The sequence below is a fragment of the Natrix helvetica genome (assembly GCF_964273705.1).
Source record: "Natrix helvetica genome assembly, chromosome: 1".
NCBI lineage: Eukaryota > Metazoa > Chordata > Lepidosauria > Squamata > Natricidae > Natrix > Natrix helvetica.
This window is the reverse complement of record NC_138548.1, coordinates 297,619,530-297,639,453: the sequence shown is the minus strand read 5'-3', so window position 1 is coordinate 297,639,453 and position 19,924 is coordinate 297,619,530. Positions and strand designations below refer to the sequence as shown.

Sequence of the window (19,924 nt, the reverse complement as noted above, 5' to 3'; positions counted from 1 at the left end):
TTTAGGGCTTTTAGCCTCATATTTATTTATTCTTCTGTACAGGACTCTTAATTTTAACCTCCTCCACATACATACATACATATATTTATAGCCCTATTTATATTTGTATTTTATCTGTGATTTATTGTGGACTGTACACCGCCCCGAGTCCCTTTTTGGGAGAGGGGGCGGTTTAGAAATGTGAATAAATAAATAAATAAATAAATAAATCTCTAATTAATAGCCACTGATTATTCTCAGCTCATTATTTATTTACTTTTAACCATATGCTTCCCTTTCCCTGTTCCCACCTTCCTCAGTTTTTTCTCTTTGTTGTGATTCAGTCTTCTACATCCTGGGATTAAAAATAGCACTACATAATGTCAGAGGAGGTAACGGTCTAAAACTCACAGATCTGTTCCAGAGCATCATTTGCAATTTTTGAGTTCAGTTTCTTATGTTTTATTGGTCTGTATGCATGTACGTGTGTGAGACAGAAACAAACAAGCTTTTCTGAGAAAGTGAGCTGCCTCTATTTAATTCAGGTCTAATTAGACATTGAGGAAGCACCAGACAACAATAACACGTCCTGCCCTTTTTCTGGGGAAAGGATTGTTTCTCAAATTTTCTCATTGTGTGCCTGCTGTGGATCTGAAGCTATGCTTTGGTTATTCATTAAATTTTCACAACTGTTTTGCTACAGAAGACCTAAAATTTATTGTCAGAAATATGGCTATAGAAAACGTAATGTTGCGGTGTGCTTTCTATGACTGCTGGTGCAAAGGATTTATTTCTAATCCTGAATCATTTCCAGAAACAGGAAATGTTGCTGATTATTTGGGAATTGTTTGTGTTTCCAAGAAACATAAACAATGCTTGCCAATATTTTCTTCCAAACATGGTTTGTTGACTTATTTTTGCAAGCCTCCAATTTTGATGGCAGTAAGAAAAATAGAGCAGATGTACTCATTTCCAGCCTAGTTAAATCCAATTCCATAGAAAGAGCATCTGTTAAAGACCTGTGAAGTTTGTAGGGTGAAAGGCTATTTCATTGACACATGACAGTAAACTTTACTTAAGCTGACTGATTTTAGAAAATTGTATATGTGGTTCTTAGAAATAAGAACATAATGTTCTGAATGGTTCCATAGTTCATGGATAGAAGTAGTTGAAATATGTATCCAGTTGCAGAGACACATATTTGAAAAGCAAAATGCTGATTCAGTTTTATAAATTGTTTTGAAGAAAAAGGTATTCCAAATTTTATAAATTATTTTTTTTAAATACCAGAAATACATATTGTCAGAGTGTTATGTCACACTAAGATATAACTTACGGTTTGTGGATTGCAGCAGCTAAGTCCTTGCCAACATTCTCTGCCCAAATTAAGCAAATGATAGACTATATCACTAATGAAATACATGAAGCCAGGACAGCAAAGAACATATTATTATGTTACTTATGCTGTAATTCTCTAAGTTACTATACTTAAGAGCACGTTATTATGTTACTTATTATGTAACATAAATTAGTTGTTGCAACCAACACTTGCTGTCATGGAATTCGGAATAAATAATGAAATACTGTGATATTGACACATTTGTTTTTAAACTGGGCATGTAGACTTTACCATCCTGATAATTCTTTAAAAGATAGTATCTCATAGTGATTTACAATCAACTACAAAGTCATGTACAAAGAGGGAATTGAGGCATAAGTAATCCCAAAGCCAAAAAAGACTTGATCAGTGATGTAATCAAGTTAAGCCTAGCTCCCCAAGTGTCAGTCTCACTAAATTCCTGAGGTTATTCTTTGCCTATTTTTTTAAACTAACTGAAATGAATTTCAGTATTCATTGAAATGATAATTGAAACTAGAGATATTAAAATGGAACAGAAATTGTCCTTATTGTCACAACTTGCCTTTCACAGTCAACCAAATGCTATATCATGATTCCAAGTCAAGGTCTTAGTGACAGTCTAGTGAAGAGACAGAATCCTTAATAGATAACTGATTTCCTGACTCTGAATATCTGTCTTCTATTCTGGATCCAACAGAATTGGACCTAAACCAGAGGTTTGACCAACTTTGGTGGGCAGATTTGGAATATTTAGCATATGCTATACGAATTCCCATCAAATGGAGATGGCTCATCACAAAGTTATCATTTACTGAAAGGAAAATAAGTAATATTTTCACCGCCACTTCCATCAGCCTTCTGCCATGCTCATTAATATTTTAGACTTTTTTTTTCCTGGGCAGAAAGGCCTATTTCCAAGAAGTAGCCAAGACACCAGGATAAACATGGAGGTAACAGTGAGTGTCATCCAAGAGGTTAGGTGACCTTTGGAGGTGTTGCTCCACAGATTACTGGGTTCAAGACTCCATTTGTTAAGTTGGGAATTCCCCAGACTTATGCTCTTTGGGGACTTTAATTTGCCTTCCCTGTGTGTGGGATCTGAGGCCACTACGACAGCCATGGGCTGTCCCAGGTCATGCAGGGCCCTAAGTGGTATTTTGCCTGATCTGGATTTTGTGTTAGACCAGTGGGATCACGATCTGAAATTGGGGTGTCTGTTTCTTCCCTGTCGAATCATTTTCTGATGGCCCTGCAATTCTCTGATGCTTCTAGATTATATTATATTGATATGATATTATGGTTAGATTAGATTAGATTCATCTGTTACTATACCTACGTAAATAACGTAATTTGGATGATACACAGCAATCACACTGAGGTAAAGTAATTACCATTGATCTTGTATATCATAGGAGTATGGGCTTGTGCAGGATCACCATGGTCACTACCAGGGGATGATTAGATTATTGAGATTGGAATGATACATTGTTTGTAGTTGAGCAACATGCTAAACTAAGGTAAAATGAAGTGGGATGTTTGCAGTTTGGTGTAGAAAACTAGCCATTGTTGTCTTATGTGGTATGAGCCAAGTCATGATGCTAAAACATTACATAGTTTGGCTGCTTGAACATGGCACATCAGGTGAATATAGCCATTGTGTTTGTTAATATGTCGTGTAAACTCAGTTACTAGGTCTTTTAACTGGCCTAATTGGTGTCACTTAGCAGATATAATTGTAAAGTTGATTCAGCTCACAAAGCAATGTCTACCCTGATTTTAATTACGCCATTCAAACCAGAAATGCAGAATGAGATAGACTTTATAGGTAGCCTTTGACATACAATAGTTTGTTTAGTGATTGTTTAAAGTCCCAACAGCATTGAAAAAAAGCGACTTATGATTGTTTTTCACACTTATGACTGTTGCAGCATCTCCGTGATTATGTGATTAAAAACACTTGGCAACTGACTCATATTTATGACTGTTGCAGTGTCCCATGGTCATGGGATTCCTTTTGCGGCCTTCTGACAAGTAAAGTCTATGGGGAAGCCAGATTCCCTTAACAATCCTGTTACTAACTTAATAACTGCAGTGATTCATTTAATAACTGTGGCAAAAAAGTTGTAAAGTGGGGCATAATTTACTTAACAAATGTCTCACTTAGCAATGAGAATTTTAGGCTCAATTGTGGTCTTATGTCGAGGACTATTTGTACCTGATACCAATGGAAATTCCTACCCAACATAATGATGTGCAAATGTAGATTCATCATAATTTTTTCTTCATACTTTTTGAATATTTTAAGGTGATGCTATAAATAATAAAATGAATGATGGATTTTGGAAAGTTTAAAGTTTAAATTTTGTCATTGAAATGAATATTAAAAATTTGTTCTAAACAGCTGAGAATCAAGTGCATTAGCCCAGTGTCACTAGAACTTCTGCAAAAATATTGTTTTAAAAAACAGGAATATCTTTTTTATATGATAAAGCTGCTTTTTTTCTAAATTTTTTATTGTTTTAATTAAACAAGAACACAAAAAAAGAATCATCCTTCATTACATCTTGTAGAAAGCGTGTCGATTGGTTACAAATAGATTTCGTGCGTTACTACCACAATCATTATTTATACTTCCTTCAGATTGAATTGTACATTTTAAATCAAAAATCTTTATTTAGTTTACTATCAATGTACCACCATTCTCATTTAACTAGAATTATTTAAACATGCTTTTATCTGGAATCATTTGTATTTAAAGACACAACCACCTACTGGCGTTCATTAACTATTCCAATAAACCTCCAATAGATACCCTTTTATAACATATTCTGAAAAAAACCAATTAATAAGATATCTAAACATTCCCCCCCCCCAAATCACTATTTAAGGCTTATATCTAATTGCTTTTACCAATGCCAACACATGTAGATATTGTTAAACATTATCCATTAACATTTCCTTATTATTGTAGTTAGCTAAAAATTATTTACTATTTATCACATCTTCTGTCATCAGACCCAAGAAAGATTACATCTTTATAACAGAATCTAAACAAAAAATTGTTAGTAAAATTGATAAATCTTTTTCCCAGGTCACAATTTGTAGTTTATATCCAAGTTGCTTTTACTAGTTAAAATTATTGTTTCATTATTATTATCGTAATGAATTATTTGTTAACGAATAAACATTTAAAGAAACAATCTAAAAGCATCTATATATATATATATATATATATGTGTTTTCATAGATTTTCACAGGTGTAGGTATGCTGGTTTTGTTGTATTCGGGTCTTGTCCCGTGTAAGATAGAGATTGTCTTGGCAACGTTTCGGCAAGATCTTGCTGAAACGTTGCCAAGACAATCTCTATCTTACACGGGACAAGACCCGAATACAACAAAACCAGCATTGATATATACATACATACATACACACAAACATACACACACACACACACACACACATTCAGATAGCATAGGTGGACATGGAACTAGTATCATATTTTAATTATAGAGAGATGTATTTCAGGAGGGGGGTGCTGAATATCTGATTTATGCACAACAGATGATGGTATTTGTCCTTGACTTTCTTTTTATTGTACCATATCACACATACTCCTGGCTTCTTGTATTGATTTACCTGGAATGTCTTCCAGAAAGCCTCCATATCTTCTTCAATCAGTCCCACCAATGATAGATTTGGACCAGAGGTGGGTTGCAAATCCTGGCGCTACCAGTTCGCTTGACACTTCTGCGCATGGGTAGAGCCTCCTGCACCTGCCACTACTGGTTTGCCCGATCTGGGCCGAACCAGGAGCAACCCACCTGTGATTTGAACCAAGCCAAAAAATTCTGGGATTGTTCCTTATTGCTGTGATCAATTAATACAGTCAACAAGTAATAGTCTTCCTTGATAATAGCACAAGCAAAGGACAAGAGAATTCCTGTTTTCATTGAAATTTGGAGCAACTATGTTTGTAGTCAGAAAGCTAGTATATCAGGGGAAAGGTCATCTACTCAGTGGTTTTCTATTTCACTTTTCTCAGGCAGAAAAATGATGGTAAAATTATAACATGTCATCTGTCAAGTAAAATGGGAAAAAGAAAACATTTATCAGCAATTATAAATAAGATAACACATGTTAGGAATTGAGAAGGGACATTTCATTTACCACCGTGAGAAAAAATGCAAAAGAATGCAGTGACATTATAACCTGTATGTGTGTGTGGAGGCAGACAGGCAGATTTAGATTGTCTAAAAATGCAACAAATGTGATACAAGATTTCATTTATATAAAGGGTATTATTCATTGTCAGAATTGTTTGATTATCTTATTGGCCACTAATCTGCTCACAATAAATTTTCCCATGTTGTATGATTCCATGGGAAAGTAGCAGGCACTGAGCTCCTTATATGACAGCATATATTTACCGTAGGAGGTTGCAAATAGCAGCAAATAAACACTGATGGCTCAGTGGTTAAAACGCTGGGCTTGTCAGCTGGAAAGCCAAGAGCCCAGGTTCAAGACCCAAGGGTCACGCGACACTGCAACAGGGTGAGTTCCTGTTACTTGCCCCAGCCAAGAGCCCAGGTTCAAGACCCAAGGGCCACGCGACACTGCAACAGGGTGAGTTCCTGTTACTTGCCCCAGCTTCCGGCAACTAGCAATTTGAATGCATGCAAATGTGTGTAGATAGATAGGTACCACTTCAGTGGAAAGTTACCGTGCTTTGTGTTTTGCCAGATGCTCTACGCTGCAGCATGATGCCATACTGGCCATATGACCTGAGAAATATCTTCAGACTGTGTTGGGTCAATGGCTTAGAAATGGAGATGAGCCTCAGGAACTCCTTTATCTTTCCCTACCAAAACTCTCCCTTTCACATTTTAGTGCTGAAGTGGAACTTTCTTCACTTACATTAGTCTTCTGCAATCTTGTGCTTCCGACTTGTGTTGAATGACAACCTTCATTTGGCCTAATAATCCTTGCTTTGATAAGTAGATACATCTGGTGCAGATATATGATTTTTCCATTTCCCTTTTCTGTTTATGCTTCAGTGTCCATGCTGAATAATTAAGAGCTCCTAGTTATTACTTGTTGATTTGCCATTTCCTTCTTAATTAAAAGAAGAAAAACACCCATCATATACGGCAGAAGGCCTGGTTACTTGAGAGACCACTGGTTTCCCATAGTATCTGCCTGAATGATTTGATCTGGCAGGTTTGGTGCATTCTGGGTTTCATTAATCAAACAATGCCACTTATTGGGATGCTGGAAGTTTACCTTCCCTATAGCAGCACCTGCTGTCTGGAATGAGTTTCTCTCCAAAGTTTGAACGATTCCTACCCATTTCAAAGGACCATAAAGTCCTGGCTCTTTGCCCAGGCCTTTGGCAAGATGACTGATGTCGCTTTATTTCCCTCTGGATTTATTTTCTTGGTTTTTAAACATTTTAACAATTGTGAACCATCCAGAGTCACTGGGAGTTAGGTGGCACATACATTTAATAAATTACTTTATTAAAGACACAAAAATACCTTGTTATTTTATGGTGTTAAAGGCATTGTTGCAGAATATAAGCTCGTCCAAGTAAAGCTTCCTTTTGCAATTGACTGATGGTGATTTTTATCAGTGCCAATAGTATTCAAGTGGTGCACCAGTTGTTTTGGGAATAAATCCAGAGCACCTATTATTATTGGTACTATCTTTGCTTTCTATTGCCACAATCATTCTATTTCCATTTTGTGGTCTTTGTATTTTTTTTTTATATTGTGGTTCATCACAGAGCCAGGCAAATGTTTGGACTGGATTTGGCATTTTTATCCATCAATAAAATCCTTCTCAAAGACCTTGGATAGGCAGATGTTGATGCTTTATGGTGTTAATTGTTGTTATTATCATTGTACTAGATTGTGCAAAGCTGTTGGAAAATTTTCACTTTTTCATCTTTGGTTCCCCCAACCCCCTTCACTTAGATTTCTACAGTCATCCACCTTAAGAAATGTCAGGAAAGCATATGTTCCAGTGTTTATTATGTTTGCATAACAAAGTAGTATATATACATAATACATTAAAATATGTCCATGGAAAGATTTGCTGTGTGTCCCTTCTTCTGTTCCCACAAGTTAGAAATACATATCTTGTACTTTGTAACAATTGCCAAAGAAAAGAAGATGTATAAATGCCAGTTTATGTAGCATTTAATAGATCTATTCTGGGCTAAAAATGCTGAGTTATTCTGGAATCAGGAGATAACAGTTTTAGTGATTTTGTGCCATTATCACAAAGAGCAAAAGATAGAGTAAATAGCTGGGTTCAGACACTGCACTGTTTATTTTTACCTTAGTTGATTGAAAAATATCATATTGGATTCTTGAATCTTCCCATATAAAGAATCAAAATTAATGCCAATAGGTGAAAAATTGGGCTATCCATCGATTTAAGGATTATCAATGCCATATTTGTACTGAATTCATTAAATATATAGTTATTTGTATACCAAATAATATCTCATATGTACATGTAATATAAATAAAATCTACATACTGTATATAGGTTTCCTCATAAAGAGAGAGTCTTCTTCTTCCCAGATTAATGTATAGCTGGAATTCCAGTTTATATATTTGGAAAATATTTTCAGAATTTTTGTTTGTTTGTTTAGACAATGTGTATGGGGTTCTTTGATTCTGAGAAAATGCAATTACTAATTAATAAGGGAGAATTCAATTTTATAAATCTGGAGCTAGATCATTATGCTTATGGTCAAATATTAAATACTGGAAGACAGTGTTAATTTCTGATTTTGGAATCTTGTTTAGTTTGTGTATACATGTGTGTGTATGTGTGCATGTCTGGGGGTGGAGTTTAGAGAGGAATCAGCCTGGAGTCATTACGTTCTCACAAGCGGTCCAAGTCCAGGCCCTCTTGAATTTTGTAAATTCTTTCTAATGCCAATGTGGTGTGGACTAGTGGACTAGATGTATAGACATGAGCTATAAATTAGCTTAACTAGAACTTAAAACGTAGTCCTGATTCTTTGCACCTGACAGATATCACCCAAAGGCAATATTTACAGTTACACCATTTGTTAACAACATTGTTTGGACCAACAGCATTTTCAACTTCTCAGACCCCTGAGGTACTAGAACAACTTATTAAACCTTTTAAAACTAAAAAAAACCCTATTATTAGTTTTTATGGATATTTTTTATCAATAAATCAGTTTGATATGCACACTCTAAGAAATGAGTGGAATAAAAAATTAAGAGTTTCCTATATTGTCTAGATGACAGGAGAGCATTTAAAATTCTATAGGAATTATGATAAAGTCATGTTATTCCTTATACAACAAATTATATTTAGAACTTAATGGACTCTGTTACGTTTGAATGGAAAAGGACTTTCAAAAACAAAATTTGTTGGAAGTGTAATAAAGATAATACTTTTTACTGCATCTTTTCTACAGTGACCTAAACTTACCATGTTTTGGAGAAAGAGGTGGATTATATAAATATGATTGCGTGGCAAAAACTAAAATTTCAGAGGATAATACTCTTTTGAACTATATATCTAGTAAATGCTGTAGTAGTGCTAATAACATACTTGATAATCAAACAGCATCAATGGATGCTGCCTTTACTATGACTAAAAGACTGATAATGGAGCTCTGAAAAGATAAATAAAGTATGCATCCATTTATTCAATGGACTGAAAACCTTGCCAGTTAACAGCGGTAGAGGTAGATTTTGTATAGACAAAATAATAAAATACTGGACTCATTTATACAGAATACAGTCTGATAGTAATATAATTGTATTGAAATGTATATATTTAATAACATTTGCATTAGATAAGTATAATTGTTCTATACTTACCTATACATGTATCATAATATGTTTTTCTTGTATTTTTTCACTTTTTTGTTAAAGTACTTTTATGTGTTCTTTTTTTCTCTTCTCTTTGACAATATATGCATCTCTATCGTTATCATCTTTGTGTTTTGATCTTTTTTTCTAACACTTTTTTGTTATTAATTAAAAAGCAATTAAAATAAATAAAAATGATCCTCATGAATGAAGACAGAATTTCTAAATTGTTTGACCCGCATTGATGAATAATAAATAGATAATTCATTATTTAATACAATAGCAACAGTGGGTTTACAGCATTCTCTGGGTGATTTACAGTATCGGCATTATTTGCATATTGCAAAAAATCTGGGTCCTCATTTTACCAACCTCGGAATGATAGAAGGATGAGTCAATGTTGAGCCCTGCCAAGATTGAACTCCAAGCTGTGGTTAGAGTTTACCTGCAATACTGCACATTAACTACTGTGCCACCAGGCTCTGGTTTAAAATTTTATTTAAAATTTTAGACCAATACCACTCTTGGAAGTAGTATAGAATCACTGTGTCCCAAAACTGTTATCTTTCTGGATTTGCTTCCAAGTTCATACATCAATAATTGCCTACTGTAATCGCTTGAGTATGTCAGAGAACAATTGATGTAACTTCCCCCCTACCATATATTGTTCCCATTTGTGACAAGTATGCTTCATTATGAAACATGCCTATTATTATTTTTAAATACAGAGAAAAGTATTTAAGGAAACTGAAGAAATTGACATGCCTGAAAGGGCTGCTCCACATTGCCTCATAGTGCTTCTATTTTTTCCTCCTTCAACATGATTCACATTGGAAGCTACATTGACTCCACACTGCAGTACCTCAAGGATCTCTTCAAAAGAATGAAATTCTACATTTAATCCAGTTTTTTTTTCAAAAATCCAACATACTGCGCTATGAGTAAAACTTACTTTCTTAACAACTCAGATATATTATTATCTAATGCATATTTCATTGTGTTATACTTTCTTTGGTTCTTTTCCTTTGAATTCGCTGTGGGAATAGATGTAGCTTGAGATGAAGACCTCTGTGAAAATGTAGCTTTATTATTGGCTAGGAATCAGAATAAATAAAATAAAAACAAACTCCAGGGTGATTATGACTTATCTTCTCCTCCCATTGATCTGAATGCTATTTGGAAGAAATCGGCCTTTATTTTTCTTGGCAAAGTTCATTTTTTCAAGTGTAAAAGACTGTTATAGTGTTTCTGGCATGGGAACAGGCCAGGAAGGGACAGGATATTATTCCATCCTCTTCCTTGTTCCAAAGAACTCCGGGGGGTGGAGGAGGATACTAGATCTAAAAAAGTTAAACCGTCACATAGGTCACAACCGTCACATACAGGAGGTTCAAGATGCAGTCCCTTCAGTCAATTCTGGGCTTCATCAGGCCAGGAGATCTCTTAACATCTATAGATCTCAAAGAGGCCTACCTCCACATCCCCATTCGCAAGGCTCACCGCAGTTCCTGAGATTCTTTTATGCAGACCACCACTACCAGTACAGAGCTCTGCCGTTTGACCTGTCATCGGCTCCTCAGACTTTCACGAACATCCTGGCTGAGTGGCGGCCTTCCTAAGATCTCGTCCAGTGCAACTACATTGCTACCTGGATGACATCCTCATCCAGTCGACGTCAGAACAAGTGGTACAAAACCTGCAACACATACTACGAACCCTCCAACGGCATGGGTTCTCCATCAACACAGAAAAAAGTCATCTAACGCCGACCACCAGTCTGCAGCATCTTGGCGCCATCATCAACACCATGAGCTATTAGGTCTCCCTGTCTTCGGAGTAGCTGACGAGCATCAGAGACCAGGTACTGCAGGTACAACGGTCATCACATGCATCGATTGTACAGTTGTCCCAGCTCCTGGGCAAAATGATTTCATGTCTGTCTATAGTGCCTTGGGCATGCCTTCATTCCTGACACCTGCAATGGCTCCTCCTGCCCTACCAGAGGGCCAACCAGAGCAGCTCTCAACAGCTGATCTCGGTCTCACAGAAGGTACGCCAGTCCTTCCAGTGGTGGCTGTCCCTCACTCTGGTGAAGGGCACCCTCTTCAAGGAGCCAGACCATCTCACCATCATGACAGGCGCCAGCCTCTTCGGCTGGGGTGCTCACTTCCACAACCAGATTGTGCAGGGCAGATGGTCGACGGCTGAGGTGTCACACAGCATCAACTGGTTGGAGTTGAGAGCAGTGCGACTTGCCCTCGTTCACTTCCAAGACATGGGGGCATCACGTGAGAATCCTAACAGACAATGTGGCCACAAAGGCACACATAAACCATCAGGGGGGCACTCGCTCCAGGTCCCTGATGGTGGAGACCGAGCTCCTGGGAAGGTGGCAGAAAGACACCTGTGCTCGATCCAAGCGGAGCACATCTCCTGGGTGAACAATATCCAAGCGGACTGCCTGAGCAGGGCCACAGTCGATCACTCAGAGTGGCGCCTGCATCCAGACTTGTTTCACCAATTGTCCCTGCGGTTCAGCCGTCCTCTAGTCAACCTGTTCGCTACCCCAGAGAACACGCATCTTCCCAGGTTCTTCGCCAGGTTTCACACCCCTCAAGCCAAAGGGGTTAACGCTCTTCAATGTCCTTGGCCATTGGGACTGCTGTACGTGTTTCCTCCATTGCCTCTTCTCCCCAGGGTGATCTGGAAGATCCTGTTGGAGGAAGCGGAGGTCCTGCTCATGGCTCCCTACTGGCCCAGAAGAACCTGGTTCGCTGACCTGGTGAGTCTCTCTGTCAACCCACCTTGGCGGATTCCTCAGCACAGGTCTCTTTCAGCCAGGGGGCGCTTCAACATCCAGAGCCCCAGTGGCTACAACTAGGCGTCTGGCACTTGAGACTGACCTCCTAAGTCGGGGCAGACTCTCCACCAAGGTTATTCACACCATTCAGGCATCCAGACGCCATTCTACGACCAGAATATATGACGCCACTTGGAAATGCTTCTATGGCTGGGGCAAAGCACATGGCGTTGAAGCGACTATGGCTTCGATTCCACAAATGTTGGACTATCTACAGGATGGACTTGATCAAGGCCTGGCTCCTAACACACTCAGGTGACAGGTAGCTGCCTTGTCCACGATTCTGTCAGTGGACAAACACTCATCCCTCGGCCGCCATCCCACCATCCGTAACTTCCTCTGTGGCGCGACCAACTTGAGGCCCCCGGTCATCCACAGATACCCATCCTGGGATCTTAAGGTAGTGCTATGAGTCCTCATCAGTCCACCCTTTGAACCATGCCGGTCCTCCAGCCTCAAACATCTGACATTCAAAACCGCCTTTTTGATCGCCATCACCTCTGCTCGGCGAATTTCTGAATTGGCAGCTCTGTCAATTCGAGAGGACTTGTGCCTGATAGGGCCATCCTCCGTTTGGACCCGACATTTATCTCCAAGATCAACTCCTGGTTTCACTGGGCCCAGGAGGTCATCCTCCCTGATTTTTGTCCACACCCCAAACATCCTAAAGAAAACAGATGGCACATGCTTGATATTTGTAGAACATTACGTAAATACATTAAACGCACAGCTTCCTTCAGGCACTCTGAATTGCTCTTTGTATCCTTTCAGCCCGCATCCCAGGACCGCAAGGTCTCCTCTCCTACCATCGGACGTTGGTTGCGGACCTGCATTATCTTGTCCCACGGCCTCCAATCCACACCAGTGCCACGCCATATCACCGCACATTCAACAAGAAGCGCCGCCACCACGGCAGCCTGGAATACCCAGGCACCGATAGAGGAGATTTGCAGAGCAGTGACATGGACTTCCTTGTCTCCTTTTGTTCGCAACTACAAATTGGACAAATTTGCTTCAGCGGAGGGGGCCTTTGGGAGGCGAGTTCTTCAGGGCATTCATACCAGCAGAAAGACCCTGCAAGTTTTTGCTTCCTGCCCCAGTGACATTTATCTTGGGTATGTCCCATGTTTGGATTCTCCAAGCAGCGCCCTGGAAAATGACCATTGGCTTACCTGAAAGGTTGTTTTCTGGGCGCTGCGAAGGAGAGTCCAACTCCACCCAGGGTCTTTCTCCGCTATTTGATGTCTGACCTTGATCTGGACTTGTGGATGTATACAGACTTTGTGATATTTGTTCTTCAACTTCTCAGTGCGCAACGTCCACGCCTTCATTGAGAAAAATCTGAGGAATAGTCAGCACCAGAGGTGTGGCTTAAAGTTTCAATTAATTCCTGGGCAGATTGGCTGTATTTAACCCATGCTTGGACTTTCCTTTGCAGCACCCAGAAAACTACCCTTCAGGTAAGCCAATGGTCACTTTGTTTCTCCCCTGGAATTCTGTCTATTTGTATGTATGTACGTACTTACATATGTATCCATCCATCCATCCATCTATCCATCCATCATCTTATCAATAATATTCATGTAGGATTAAAATTCACAGTCTCCTAGTTTCCAGCCTGATACCTTAACCACTAGACCAAACTGGCTCTACAGTATGTGTGTGAGTGTGTGTGAGTGTATGTATGTGCATGTGTATGTGTGTGTGTGTATGTAAAAGTAATTGGCTGTCCAACTCCAGTGAACTTTGGGCAGTGTATAAAACTAGGTAAAGCATAAAACAGTTAAATAATTGAGTCAAAGAGGCAGACCAGACTAAAATAATGTAATAGAAAAGAAAAATAACAGAACAAATCAGGGGCCATTGAACCAATAATAAACTTCAGAATTTATCATATATGATTACAAAAAAAAGATTTCAGCTATTACATTTATACAATAAACATTTTATGATTTTATATTGGTGAGGGTTGAAAACTGTTGAAAGTTTTTCGATTGCAGCAAAGATAAAGACTATACAAACCGTAGTTATGTACATGCACACTTCTCATATTTCAATTCAGGTTCCACTCTTGTTTTTTCCCAATTATTTATGAATTTAAAGACATATCCATATATCCATATAAAGAAACATAGCTTCAGATATCTCAAAACAACATTGGATAATTTGTCAGGAGCAAGTCTTCTAAACTAATCTTATCTCACTTTTTGAAAACCAAATAACTTTCTTGGCAACTGTGGGAATGCTTAATAGATTGTGGGGTGTAATATCTTGATTTCTTCAGCATAGTATTTAAATATGTGATGATATTCTGATTAACAGGCTACTTAAATGAGAACAGGATGGCATAACAATCAAGCAGATGCGTAGATAGCTGCAAAATTGATGAGCTCTCATTGAGTGCTGTTTAGTTCCTTATCAAGCTGAAGAGAGATTGTCAGGGGATGATGTAAGAGTACTGTGGTCTATCTTCTCTACTCCAGTAATTTTACTACTGAATAATAGAATATTGGATAGAGATATGGAAGAAATTATTATCAGATGACATTACTTTAGATAGAATAGTCAATATTCCAGAAGATAAAAATAATATTCAATATTATCTCAATACTTAGAATAGGCTCAAAACAATAGAATGAAATTTAACAGAGACAAGTGTGAAGTTCTTCATTTAAGAAACACCATGTGCATAGGTATAGGTTAGGGATATTTGACCTGATAATGGTACTTATAAAGAATATATTGTAATAACATTTGATTTATAAACAGAATAAATTAGTAGTGATGCGACCGTAAGGTAGTCAAATGCAATTTTAAGCTGCATCAACAGAAATATAGTTTCTAGACCCTAGGAAATAATTGCCCTACTTCATTTTGCTTTGGTCACTCACCCCCCAACCCACTTTGAGCTGTTGTGTCCAGTATTGGGAATCACTCTTTACGAAGTAATGGAATGAAAAGAAACTGGAACAGATTCATAGGAAGGGTAGTGGTGATTCATACTATTAAAAAGGCAATTGGTTTGTTGCATTATGTATACTGTATGTGCGGCTCTTTGAAGACGACTACAAATCTGCAGTTGATCCAAAATGCAGCGGCTCATGTGTTGACACGTGAAATTTGCCACAGTCTTATTTATTGGTTTTATAAGGCCTACAGTGGTTGCCAGCAGACTACATTGGCTGTAATTTCAAGCACTGATTTAATTTATGGAGTACTATATGAGTTGGTTTCTAGAGTACTGCTTTCTCCATATGAAATTTAGCCATCCAATGCATGCTCCCTACAGCATCTATTACTGAGTGGTCAAGATGCTTGGTGGTCTTATAGGTAACCTCTACACTATGGAATAATCTTCCCCTCAAATCCAGATTAGCGCCCACCCTCATGGCCTTTCAGAAATTGATGTAAACTGAGATCTTCTAGAGGCGTTTGAGGAGTGACGTATGAGTGGCGATGATGTACCAGTAATTTTGTGGCATTACTTTGGATTTGTGTCATAGTTTGCTTTTTAGTTCTGTGATAACACTTTTCAAATATTTCAAATGTTGCTCCACAAAAGAAGGCCAATACCTGTTCCCTATTGTTTTAGAACAGAAAATTAAGGATTGAAATTACAGAAGTGCATATTCCAACTGAATGTTTCAAAAAAATCCTAACACTAAGACTAGTTTGGCAGGGGATCAATTTCTTTTTTTAAAGAAGAATTTTTATTTTTAAAACAAACTTACACAAACAACACATAAAACATAAAAAACCACCTTCCAGTTACATCCAGCATGTCGATTGGTTACAAAACTTTTGTGCATCCTCTCCATAGTCCTCACTTACAATTTATATAGAATCTCATATTTTCAATCTAATATATATGTATACATTATCATTGTTAATCATATATTTGACTATAACTATTATTCCTTCATTTTATACAAGATATTCTAAATTTTGAATTAATTTATATTTTAACAATTCATTACATCATCCTAAATCCATCCAATAATAGTACATCTTTATATTATATTCTGTGTCATTCCATTATCCTTGTATTGTAAAATTCTCAATCATATTTCATTTCCATACTTTTTTGTCTAACCATTGATAAAATAAATCCCATATCTTATACAATTGTTCATCCTCTTGTTCTCTAATTTCAAATGTCAATTTGCTCATTTCAGCACATTCCATTATTTTATGAATAACTTCCTCCTGCGTTGGTATTTTCTCATTTTTCCAGTTTTTAGCAAATACAATTCTAGCCGCTATTAACACATTTACAATCAAATATTTCAATTCTCTACTATATGTTTCCGGTATAATCCCCAATAAAAATATCTCTGGTTTAAAATCAATATGTTTTTCTAACATTTTTTCCAACCATGTGTGGATTTTAGTCTAGTATTTTTTAGCTTCTGCACACATCCACCACATATGGTAATATGAACCCGGTATCTGATGACATTTCCAACATTTTTAGGATTTGTTCTTGAACATTCTTGCTATTCTTATCGGGGGTAAGTGCCACCTGTAAAACATTTTGTACAAATTTTCTTTATATGCTGTTGACATTGTCATTTTGTAATTTTGAGACCACAATTTTTACCATTTTTCTAAATCAAGCCCATATCCAAAAATTTTCCCCCAAGCAATCTTTGTTTCTTTAACTTGTTCTTCTTTTAGTTTGACCTCTAATAAATATCCGTATAGTTTTTAAATCACCTTTTCATCAGTACCTGTCAGGATTTTATCTAAATCAGTCAACTTGTCTTAAAAACCTTCTATTTTAAAATCTTTATCATATCTAGAATGTATTTTGCACATATGAAAACCAATTCATCCTTATACCTTGTTCTTCCAGTTCTTGCATTAATATTTCACCATATCTAACTGTTTGTTCCCTTTTGTATGTTATTGAATATGAAAATGCTTCAATAGTTGATAACCATACTGGAATTTTTAAATAATGATGTCTTTTAATCTTCTCCCAGTTTAATAGTAAAGCCTCACATATATTATGTCTTCTGAAATACCTTTGTGTCTTAATTCCCTTGTACCATAAGAAAGTGTGCCATCCCAACAACAAATCATGTCCTTCTAATGTCAATAATCTAGAATTTCTTAGCGTTATCCATTCCTTAACCCATATCAAGCTTGTTGCCTGATAGTATAACTCCCAGTTAGGCAAACCAAATCCTCCTCTTGTTCTAGCATCTTGCAATAGTTTTCATTTTATTCTCGCTTTCTTTCCCTGCCAAATATACCTCAACACTATTTTATTCAGATCTTCAAAATAATCTTTCCCTAATCTAATTGGAATTGACTGGAATAAATATAAAATCCTAGGTAGTATATTCATCTTAATTGTTGATATTCTCCCTATTAGAGATAGTTGTAAATTTTCCTATTTTGCCAGGTCTGTCACTATCTGTTGTTTGAGTTTATGATAATTATTCTCTTTAAGTGTACTGCATCGTGCTGTCAAATATATCCCCAAATACTTAACCTTATTCGTGATAATACTTAACCTTCAAAGCTTCCGCCAATTCTTCCTTTTGTCTTACTAACATATTCTTTGTCAAAATCTTCATTTTATCTTTATTTTCAGGCCTGCTACTTTTCCATATTCCTCTATCTTTTCTATCAATTTAAGTGCTGTTTTTAATGGGTCCTGTAAATCATCTGCAAATGCTTGCAGTTTATATTCTTCCTTTTTAATTTTCATTCCTTTTATATCGTTTTATTGTCTAATATTTCTATTTAAGACTTCTAATGTTAACACAAACAACAGAGGTGACAGTGGGCAACCTTCTCTTGTCCCTTTCCTTATATCAATAGAGTCTGTCAATTCTCCATTTATCATTATCTTTGCTGTTTGTTTATGATATATGGCTTCTATGGCTTGAATGACTTTCTTACCAAAGCCCATCTGCTCCAACTGTAATAAAATAAATTGCCAATTCAGGTTATCGAAGGCTTTTTGTGCATCTAAAAATATCAAGGCCATTTGTTTTTCAGGGTGTGCCTCATAGTATTCCAAAGTGTCCAGAATTATTCTCATATTATCTTTAATTTGTCTCTTTGGCAGAAATTCATTTTGATCAGGATGAATAAAATTATTTAAATATGTTTTAAGTCTTTCTGCCAATATTGAAGCGAGGATTTTATAGTCTGAATTTAGCAGGGAGGCAGGGGATCAATTTCTGAAAGAAGTAATGACTTCCCATCTTATTTGATTCCTTGTTTAGGGAATGGGTTTGATTAATAGGCTGAGTAGCTATAGCTTATAATATCAGGCTTTTTTTCCTGACTATGTTGTATAGTAATGAAAATATATTATAGGAAGTTTCCTTGTGATATTAATATGTTTGTGGTGGGTGTAGGTGCTAAACTGTAATTCCCTTCTGTGCTATCCAAGTTAATTTACATTTATGATGCACACAGTGAAAAAAATTAAAATTGATTGATCTTGTTGTTTTTAATTGAATTTCCGCAGATATCATGGAAAGTTATTTTCCAGTATTTCTTCAGAGGATTGCAATTATAATTAGCCTTATTTCGCAAAAGATACCTTTAAGCTGTCCAAGATAGAATAACTACTTTTATTTATAGATTACAATTTCAAAATCAAAAAGCAAGTCTACATCTAGACATCCTTACCCAAATTGGTACCCTTCAAGATTCCAGTGTTTTACTCCTACTATAGCTGGAGGGAACTAGGTTAATGAAAGTTGATCTAAACAATCCTTGATAAAAAGATTAGGCAGGTTATTTTATTGCATTCTAGGGAAGGTGGCTTGCAAACTAATTAGGAAAGCAGAGTAGTTTATTCCCACTAGACCTTGAATGTCAGTGTGGAGACAAAGAATGGTTTTTGAGGGAGGAGATTTTATTTCCCCTTCAGTCACTGCATATTTTCATTTGGAAGCAGATTAATATTTCTTCTAACTTTGATAAAGGAGAAAATGGCAGAGGTAAATAATGTGTTTCCTCCTGATCTAAATAGCATTAGGTTGGCAGATCTTAAAAGAAGTCTGGATATATGAAAAGAGTTCTTAGAAAAGGGTTTACCTGGATTGGATATTTTGGCTGTATTAGAATTACCAAATTGAAAAGAACAATCCTGACAGTTAGAATAATTAATCAGTGGAACAACTTGCCTCCAGAAATTGTGAATGTTCCAACACTGGAAGTTTTAAAGAAGATGTTGGATACCATTTGTTGGAAGTGGTGTAGGGTTTCCTGCCTAAGCAGGGGGTTGGACTAGAAGACCTCCAAGGTTTCTTCTAACTCTGTTATTCTATTCTGTTATCTTTTTTATCACATCCTGCTGACCTTTCTGGCCTCTCCAAGCTCTAACAACGAGTTTGTAAATGTATGTTGACATCTCTATATCACAGAGATGGAGGAAAACTATTTAAGTAATGAATTAAAAGTATCACAAAGTCTCAATCTTTGTGGCAACGATCATTATAAACGCATCCCAACCCACCTAATACAGAATAAATGTTACTATCTGAAATAGTACCTAGTAGACTACCTGAGCATAGGTAGCAACAAATAGTACTGAAATAATATATTTTCCATCTTTTTTTCCAATCATTGCTTTTGGGGTACATGAAAGTTGATACAAATGTGCCACTGTAAATTATAAGCAATAAAGAACATAGCATTTTGCTTGCTTGCTTGTTTGTTTCTTTTGTTAAAGGAAGGACAACAATGTTGACAACCACATTTACCACTGAAACCTATGAAAAATTAATATTGGATTCCTGTAAAACATTCCCTTCTTTTTAATCATAATTTTGCAAATTATTTATAGCGGTGAACCAGTAGTTGTGATGCTGTGGATTATGACAATGTTTATA

At 36.7% G+C, this 19,924-nt stretch overlaps 1 protein-coding gene across 2 annotated transcripts in view; it reads left to right on the top strand.

Moving 5' to 3' along the window:
- Positions 1–19,924, top strand: part of CACNA2D2 (calcium voltage-gated channel auxiliary subunit alpha2delta 2) — a 677,428-nt gene that overhangs the window by 61,958 nt on the left and 595,546 nt on the right. The gene's annotated exons all lie outside the window — the stretch shown is intronic.